Below are 7,771 nucleotides of genomic sequence, written 5' to 3' on the forward strand. Positions count from 1 at the left end.
TGGTCGACCAGCGTTGAACCCTCTTAAGCTCCCTAGGGCACCAAGACTGCCAGAACAGAGGCCCTCGCTAAGCAGGTAGCGAATCAGAATAGGAAATGAGGGGCTCGTCGAAAATAAGACAGAAAGTAAGAATTGGCAGTCAAGAAGACCTCGGAAAGCAAAGGGGAGGATGTAGTAGCTCAAGATAAAAAATTTGGAAAATAAAAACTGGAGACAAAATGCCCGCCAGGTGGGATCCGAACCCACGACCTCCAGAATACTGGTCTGGTGCGATAACCACTACGCTACCGGCGGAGCTACTTTGGCCTCCACTTTCTGGGGTATTTATGTTCAGGTGTTTTTGTTTCCTGCGCTTGGGGGTGTTGGCCAGCGCCACTCGGACTACTCGGGGTGAAGGGGACCTTCTTTTTAACCCCCGGGCCGTGACTCGAGCCTCTACGACATGTGGAGAGTGGTCGACCAGCGTTGAACCCTCTTAAGCTCCCTAGGGCACCAAGACTGCCAGAACAGAGGCCCTCGCTAAGCAGGTAGCGAATCAGAATAGGAAATGAGGGGCTCGTTGAAAATAAGACAGAAACTAAGAATTGGCAGTTAAGAAGACCTCGGAAAGCAAAGGGGAGGATGTAGTAGCACAACATAAAGAATTTGGAAAATAAGAAAGTGGAGAAAAAATGCCCGCCAGGTGGGATCCCAACCCACGACCTCCAGAATACCTGTCTGGTGGGATAACCACTACGCTACCGGCGGGGCTACTTTAGCCTCCACTTTCTGGGGTATTTATGTTCACGTCTTTTTTTTCCTGCGCTTGGGGGTGTTAGCCAGCGCCACTCGGATTACTCGGGGTGAAGGGGACCTTCTTTTTAACCCCCGGGCCTTGACTCGAGCGTCTACGACATGTGGAGAGTGCTCGACCAGCGATGAACCCTCTTAAGCTCCCTAGGGCACCAAGACTGCCAGAAGAGAGGCCCTCGCTAAGCAGGTAGCGAATCAGAATAGGAAATGAGGGGCTCGTTGAAAATAAGACAGAAAGTAAGAATTGGCAGTCAAGAAGACCTCGGAAAGCAAAGGGAAGGATGTAGTAGCTCAAGATAAAGAATTTGGAAAATAAGAAAGTGGAGGCAAAATGCCCGCCAGGTGGGATCCGAGCCCACGACCTCCAGAATACCGGTCTGGTGCGATAACCACTACGCTACCGGCGGGGCTACTTCGGCCTCCACTTTCTGGGGTATTTATGTTCAGGTGTTTTTGTTGCCTGCGCTTGGGGGTGTTGGCCAGCGCCACTCGGACTACTCGGGGTGAAGGGGACCTTCTTTTTAACCCCCGGGCCGTGACTCGAGCGTCTACGACATGTGGAGAGTGGTCGACCAGCGTTGAACCCTCTTAAGCTCCCTAGGGCACCAAGACTGCCAGAACAGAGGCCCTCGCTAATCAGGTAGCGAATCAGAATAGGAAATGAGGGGTTCGTTGAAAATAAGACAGAAAGTAAGAATTGGCAGTCAAGAAGACCTCGGAAAGCAAAGGGGAGGATGTAGTAGCTCAAGATAAAGAATTTGGAAAATAAGAAAGTGGAGACAAAATGCCCGCCAGGTGGGATCCCAACCCACGACCTCCAGAATACCGGTCTGGTGCGATAACCACTACGCTACCGGCGGGGCTACTTTGGCCTCCACTTTCTGGGGTATTTATGTTCAGGTGTTTTTGTTTCCTGCGCTTGGGGGTGTTGGCCAGCGCCACTCGGACTACTCGGGGTGAAGGGGACCTTCTTTTTAATCCCCGGGCCGTGACTCGAGCGTCTACGACATGTGGAGAGTGGTTGACCAGCGTTGAACCCTCTTAAGCTCCCTAGGGCACCAAGACTGCCAGAACAGAGGCCCTCGCTAAGCAGGTAGCGAATCAGAATAGGAAATGAGGGGCTCGTTGAAAATAAGACAGAAACTAAGAATTGGCAGTCAAGAAGACCTCGGAAAGCAAAGGGGAGGATGTAGTAGCACAACATAAAGAATTTGGAAAATAAGAAAGTGGAGAAAAAATGCCCGCCAGGTGGGATCCCAACCCACGACGTCCAGAATACCTGTCTGGTGGGATAACCACTACGCTACTGGCGGGGCTACTTTAGCCTCCACTTTCTGGGGTATTTATGTTCACGTCTTTTTGTTTCCTGCGCTTGGGGGTGTTAGCCAGCGCCACTCGGATTACTCGGGGTGAAGGGGACCTTCTTTTTAACCCCCGGGCCTTGACTCGAGCGTCTACGACATGTGGAGAGTGCTCGACCAGCGTTGAACCCTCTTAAGCTCCCTAGGGCACCAAGACTGCCAGAAGAGAGGCCCTCGCTAAGCAGGTAGCGAATCAGAATAGGAAATGAGGGGCTCGTTGAAAATAAGACAGAAAGTAAGAATTGGCAGTCAAGAAGACCTCGGAAAGCAAAGGGGAGGATGTAGTAGCTCAAGATAAAGAATTTGGAAAATAAGAAAGTGGAGGCAAAATGCCCGCCAGGTGGGATCCGAGCCCACGACCTCCAGAATACCGGTCTGGTGCGATAACCACTACGCTACCGGCGGGGCTACTTCGGCCTCCACTTTCTGGGGTATTTATGTTCAGGTGTTTTTGTTGCCTGCGCTTGGGGGTGTTGGCCAGCGCCACTCGGACTACTCGGGGTGAAGGGGACCTTCTTTTTAACCCCCGGGCCGTGACTCGAGCGTCTACGAGATGTGGAGAGTGGTCGACCAGCGTTGAACCCTCTTAAGCTCCCTAGGGCACCAAGACTGCCAGAACAGAGGCCCTCGCTAATCAGGTAGCGAATCAGAATAGGAAATGAGGGGTTCGTTGAAAATAAGACAGAAAGTAAGAATTGGCAGTCAAGAAGACCTCGGAAAGCAAAGGGGAGGATGTAGTAGCTCAAGATAAAGAATTTGGAAAATAAGAAAGTGGAGACAAAATGCCCGCCAGGTGGGATCCCAACCCACGACCTCCAGAATACCGGTCTGGTGCGATAACCACTACGCTACCGGCGGGGCTACTTTGGCCTCCACTTTCTGGGGTATTTATGTTCAGGTGTTTTTTTTTCCTGCGCTTGGGGGTGTTGGCCAGCGCCACTCGGACTACTCTGGGTGAAGGGGACCTTCTTTTTAACCCCCGGGCCGTGACTCGAGCGTCTACGACATGTGGAGAGTGGTCGACCAGCGTTGAACCCTCTTAAGCTCCCTAGGGCACCAAGACTGCCAGAACAGAGGCCCTCGCTAAGCAGGTAGCGAATCAGAATAGGAAATGAGGGGCTCGTTGAAAATAAGACAGAAAATAAGAATTGGCAGTCAAGAAGACCTCGGAAAGCAAAGGGGAGGATGTAGTAGATCAAGATAAATAATTTGGAAAATAAAAAAGTGGAGAAAAAATGCCCGCCAGGTGGGATCCGAACCCACGACCTCCAGAATACCGGTCTGGTGCGATAACCACTACGCTACCGGCGGGGCTACTTTGGCCTCCACTTTCTGGGGTATTTATGTTCAGGTGTTTTTGTTTCCTCCGCTTGGGGGTGTTGGCCAGCTCCACTCGGACTACTCGGGGTGAAGGGGACCTTCTTTTTAACCCCCGGGCCGTGACTCGAGCGTTTACGACATGTGGAGAGTGGTCGACCAGCGTTGAACCCTCTTAAGCTCCCTAGGGCACCAAGACTGCCAGAACAGAGGCCCTCGCTAAGCAGGTAGCGAATCAGAATAGGAAATGAGGGGCTCGTTGAAAATAAGACAGAAACTAAGAATTGGCAGTCAAGAAGACCTCGGAAAGCAAAGGGGAGGATGTAGTAGCTCAAGATAAAGAATTTGGAAAATAAGAAAGTGGAGACAAAATGCCCGCCAGGTGGGATCCCAACCCGCGACCTCCAGAATACCGGTCTGGTGGGATAACCACTACGCTACCGGCGGGGCTACTTTAGCCTCCACTTTCTGGGGTATTTATGTTCACGTCTTTTTGTTTCCTGCGCTTGGGGGTGTTACCAGCGCCACTCGGATTACTCGGGGTGAAGAGGACCTTCTTTTTAACCTCCGGGCCTTGACTCGAGCGTCTACGACATGTGGAGAGTGGTCGACCAGCGTTGAACCCTCTTCAGCTCCCTAGGGCACCAAGACTGCCAGAACAGAGGCCCTCGCTAAGCAGGTAGCGAATCAGAATAGGAAATGAGGGGCTCGTTGAAAATAAGACAGAAAGTAAGAATTGGCAGTCAAGAAGACCTCGGAAAGCAAAGGGGAGGATGTAGTAGCTCAAGATAAAGAATTTGGAAAATAAAAAAGTTTAGACGAAATGCCCGCCAGGTGGGATCCGAACCCACGACCTCCAGAATACCGGTCTGGTGCGATAACCACTACGCTACCGGCGGGGCTACTTTGGCCTCCACTTTCTGGGGTATTTATGTTCAGGTGTTTTTGTTTCCTGCGCTTGGGGGTATTGGCCAGCGCCACTCAGACTACTCGGGGTGAAGGGGACCTTCTTTTTAACCCCCGGGCCGTGACTCGAGCGTCTACGACATGTGGAGAGTGGTCGACCAGCGTTGAACCCTCTTAAGCTCCCTAGGGCACCAAGACTGCCAGAACAGAGGCCCTCGCTAAGCAGGTAGCGAATCAGAATAGGAAATGAGGGGCTCGTTGAAAATAAGACAGAAACTAAGAATTGGCAGTCAAGAAGACCTCGGAAAGCAAAGGGGAGGATGTAGTAGCTCAAGATAAAGAATTTGGAAAATAAAAAAGTGGAGACAAAGTGCCCGCCAGGTGGGATCCGAACCCACGACCTCCAGAATACCGGTCTGGTGCGATAACCACTACGCTACCGGCGGGGCTACTTTGGCCTCCACTTTCTGGGGTATTTATGTTCAGGTGTTTTTGTTTCCTGCGCTTGGGGGTATTGGCCAGCGCCACTCAGACTACTCGGGGTGAAGGGGACCTTCTTTTTAACCCCCGGGCCGTGACTCGAGCGTCTACGACATGTGGAGAGTGGTCGACCAGCGTTGAACCCTCTTAAGCTCCCTAGGGCACCAAGACTGCCAGAACAGAGGCCCTCGCTAAGCAGGTAGCGAATCAGAATAGGAAATGAGGGGCTCGTTGAAAATAAGACAGAAACTAAGAATTGGCAGTCAAGAAGACCTCGGAAAGCAAAAGGGAGGATGTAGTAGCTCAAGATAAAGAATTTGGAAAATAAAAAACTGGAGACAAAATGCCCGCCAGGTGGGATCCGAACCCACGACCGCCAGAATACCGGTCTGGTGCGATAACCACTACGCTACCGGCGGGGCTACTTTGGCCTCCACTTTCTGGGGTATTTATGTTCACGTGTTTTTGTTTCCTGCGCTTGGGGGTGTTGGCCAGCGCCACTCGGACTACTCGGGGTGAAGGGGACCTTCTTTTTAACCCCCGGGCCTTGACTCGAGCGGCTGCGACATGTGGAGAGTGGTCGACCAGCGTTGAACCCTCTTAAGCTCCCTAGGGCACCAAGACTGCCAGAACAGAGGCCCTCGCGAAGCATGTAGCGAATCAGAATTGGAAATGAGGGGCTCGTTGAAAATAAGACAGAAACTAAGAATTGGCAGTCAAGAAGACCTCGGAAAGCAAAGGGGAGGATGTAGTAGCTCAAGATAAAGAATTTGGAAAATAAGAAAGTGGAGACAAAATGCCCGCCAGGTGGGATCCGAACCCACGACCTCCAGAATACCGGTCTGGTGCGATAACCACTACGCTACCGGCGGGGCTACTTTGGCCTCCACTTTCTGGGGTATTTATGTTCAGGTGTTTTTGTTTCCTGTGCTTGGGGGTGTTGGCCAGCGCCACTCGGACTACTCGGGGTGAAGGGGACCTTCTTTTTAACCCCCGGGCCGTGACTCGAGCGTCTACGACATGTGGAGAGTGGTCGACCAGCGTTGAACCCTCTTAAGCTCCCTAGGGCACCAAGACTGCCAGAACAGAGGCCCTCGCTAAGCATGTAGCGAATCAGAATAGGAAATGAGGGGCTCGTTGAAAATAAGACAGAAACTAAGAATTGGCAGTCAAGAAGACCTCGGAAAGGTCTTCTTGGCTGAAGAATTGGAAAAAAGAAGAATTGGCTACTACATCCTCCCCTTTGCTTTCCGAGGTCTTCTTGACTGCCAATTCTTACTTTGTCTTATTTTCAACGAGCCCCTCATTTCCTATTCTGATTCGCGACATGCTTTAGCGAGGGCCTCTGTTCTCGCAGTCTTGGTGCCATAGGGAGCTTAAGAGGGTTCAGCGCTGGTCGACCACTCTCGACATGTCGTAGACGCTCGAGTCATGGCCCGGGGGTTAAAAAGAAGGTCCCCTTCACCCCGAGTAGTCCGAGTGGCGCTGGCTAACAACCCAAGTGCAGGAAACAAAAACACCTGAACATAAATACCCCAGAAAGTGGAGGCTAAAGTAGCCCCGCCGGTAGCATAGTGGTTATCGCACCAGACCGGTATTCTGGAGGTCATGGGTTCGGATCCCACCTGGCGGGCATATTTTCTCCACTTTCTTAGTTTCCAAATTCTTTATCTTGAGCTACTACATCCTCCCCTTTGCTTTCCGAGGTCTTCTTGACTGCCAATTCTTACCTTCTGTCTTATTTTCAACGAGCCGCTCATTTCCCATTCTGATTCCCTACATGCTTAGTGAGGGCCTCTGTTCTGGCAGTCTCGGTGCCATAGGGAGCTTAAGAGATTTCAACGCTGGTCGACCACTCTCGACATGTCGTAGACGCTCGAGTCACGGCCCGGGGGTTAAAGAGAAGGTCCCCTTCACCCCGAGTAGTCCGAGTGGCGCTGGCTAACACCCTCAAGCGCCGGAAACAAAAACACCCGAACATAAATACCCCAGAAAGTGGAGGTTAAAGTAGCCGCGCTGGTAGCGTAGTGGTTATCGCACCAGACCGGTATTCTGGAGGTCGTGGGTTCGGATCCCACCTGGCGGGCATTTTTTCTCTACTTTCTTATTTTCCAAATTCTTTATCTTGAGCTACTACATCCTCCCCTTTGCTTTCCGAGGTCTTCTTGACTGCCAATTCTTACTTTCTGTCTCATTTTCAACGAGCCCCTCATTTCCTATTCTGATTGGCTACATGCTTAGCGAGGGCCTCTTTTCTGGCAGTCTTGGTGCCATAGGGAGCTTAAGAGGGTTCAACGCTGGTCGACCACCCTCGACATGTCGTAGACGCTCGAGTCATGGCCCGGGGATTAAAAAGAAGGTCCCTTTCACCCCGAGTAGTCCGAGTGGCGCTGGCTGACACCCCCAAGCGCAGGAAACAAAAACACCGGAACATAAATATCCCAGAAAGTGGAGGCCAAAGTAGCCCCGTTAGCGTAGTGGTTATCGCACCAGACCGGTATTCTGGAGGTCGTGGGCTCGGATCCCACCTGGCGGGCATTTTTTCTCCACTTTCTTATTTTCCAAATTCTTTATCTTGAGCTACTACATCCTCCCCTTTGCTTTCCGAGGCCTTCTTGACTGCCAATTCTTACTTTCTGTCTTATTTTCAACGAGCCCCTCATTTCCTATTCTGATTCGCTACATGCTTAGCGAGGGCCTCTGTTCTGGCAGTCTTGGTGCCATAGGAAGCTTAAGAGGGTTCAACGCTGGTCGACCACTCTCGACATGTCGTAGACGCTCGAGTCACGGCCCGGGGGTTAAAAAGAAGGTCCCCTTCACCCCGAGTAGTCCGAGTGGCGCTGGCTAACACCCCCAAGCGCAGGAAACAAAAACACCTGAACATAAATACCCCAGAAAGTGGAGGCTAAAGTAGC

The 7,771-nt window shown here is 51.6% G+C and overlaps 1 non-coding gene across 1 annotated transcript; it reads right to left on the reverse strand.

Moving 5' to 3' along the window:
- Positions 1-221: 221 nt before the first annotated feature.
- Trnat-agu (transfer RNA threonine (anticodon AGU)) lies at positions 222-294 on the reverse strand. The gene has a single exon. It is a non-coding gene; the product is annotated as a tRNA-Thr (tRNA).
- Between the last annotated feature and the right edge of the window lie 7,477 nt (positions 295-7,771).

Source organism: Haemaphysalis longicornis, unplaced genomic scaffold (assembly GCF_048455015.1).
Source record: "Haemaphysalis longicornis isolate Haplotype H1 unplaced genomic scaffold, Haemaphysalis longicornis Haplotype H1 scaffold_1, whole genome shotgun sequence".
NCBI classification, from domain to species: domain Eukaryota; kingdom Metazoa; phylum Arthropoda; class Arachnida; order Ixodida; family Ixodidae; genus Haemaphysalis; species Haemaphysalis longicornis.